This window comes from Penaeus monodon, chromosome 3 (assembly GCF_015228065.2).
Source record: "Penaeus monodon isolate SGIC_2016 chromosome 3, NSTDA_Pmon_1, whole genome shotgun sequence".
NCBI classification, from domain to species: Eukaryota; Metazoa; Arthropoda; class Malacostraca; order Decapoda; family Penaeidae; genus Penaeus; species Penaeus monodon.
Window position 1 is genome coordinate 51,874,615 of NC_051388.1, and position 1,892 is coordinate 51,876,506.

Genomic DNA, 1,892 nt, shown 5'->3' on the forward strand with positions numbered 1-1,892 from the left:
TGTTTTTTAATACTGTTTTATGTATTTTGTCTAATTCATCTTATTTATCTTAATGATTCGTTTATTCGTTTATCTTATTTTATCTTATTCTCATCTTATCTATTTCATGTTTTTTCTTTGTTTTATTTATACACTTGTTTTATTTGTTTATTTATTTGTTTTATTTACTGTATTTATCTGTTTATTTCATTGATTTGTTTATATAGTTATTTATTTACTCATCTGTTTATTTCTTATTTATTTACTTATCTATCAATCAATTAATTTATTCATTTATCTATTTATCCTTCAATCATACATTTTCTCCCCTGTTTACTTACCTACTTATTATCCATTTATTTATTATCTATTTACCTATCTATCTATCTATTTACCTATCTTTTTATCTATTTACCATCTATTATCTGATTCATTACCCATCTATTATCTATTTACCATCTATTTATTTATTTACCATCTATTTTATCTATTTACCATCTATTTATCTTTTTACCTATCTATTTATCTATTTACCTATCTATTTATCTATTACCTATCTATTATCTATTTACCATTATCTATTTACCTATCTATTTATCTATTTACCTATCTATTTATCTATTTACCTATCTATTTACCTATCTATTTATCTATTTACCTATCTATTTACCTATCTATTTATCTATTTACCTATCTATTTATCTATTTACCTATCTATTTATCTAATTTACCTTATTATTTATCATTTACTATTTTTACTTTATTTTTATCTATTTACCTTTTAAATCTATTCCCTATCATTTATCTTTTTACCTATCTATTTTCTATTTACCTATCTATTTATCAAATTTCCCATCTTATCTATTTTACCTATCTATTTACCTATTACTATCTTTTTAAACCTATCTATTTATCTATTTACCTATCTATTTCCCCATCTATTTATCTTTTTACCTATTATTTCTATTTTACCATCTTTTTATCATTTACTATCTATTTATCTATTTACCTATCTATTTTATCTATTTACCTATCTATTTACCATTATTTTTTTACCTATCTATTATCTATTTACCTATCTTTTTACCTATCTATTATCTATTTACCTATCTATTTATCTATTCCCTTCTATTTCTATCTATTTATCTATTCCCTATTTATCTTTTTACCTATCTATGTATCTATTTACCTATCTATTTATCTATTTACCTATCTATTTATCTATTTACCTATCTATTTATCTATTTACCTATCTATTTATCTATTTACCTATTTATCTATTTACCTATCTATTTATCTATTTACCTATCTATTTATCTATTTACCTATCTATTTATCTATTTACCTATCTATTTATCTATTTACCTATCTATTTATCTATTTACCTATCTATTTATCTATTTACCTATCTATTTATCTATTTACCTATCTATTTATCTATTTAACTATCTATTTATCTATTTACCTATCTATTTATCTATATGTGCATGTGCGTGAGTGCATGTCGACACACAGACACCTTTACCAGTAAGTCTGCTTGCAAGAAAAAAAAAAACAGTGAAAGCATAAACTGCTTACTGGTATGAATGAGAATAAACTTAAAGCAAGCATAAAAGCATAAACAAAAGCATAAACTTACTTACTTACTTCTCTGCTTGCTGCTGCAAAATCGGAAAACACTGTTGCCATATCAGGACTCTCACTGCTGTCCATTCATTGCGGTTCATTCAGAGGTAATATCTGTTTAGTTTCTCTCGCGCGCGCGGCTCATTTCTGCATCACAATTAGCTTGCTGTGTCTGTTTGTCCATCGGATGGATAGATAGATAGGTAGATAGATAGACAGATAGACAGATAGACAGATAGACAGATAGATAGATAGATAGATAGATAGATAGATAGATAGATAGATGA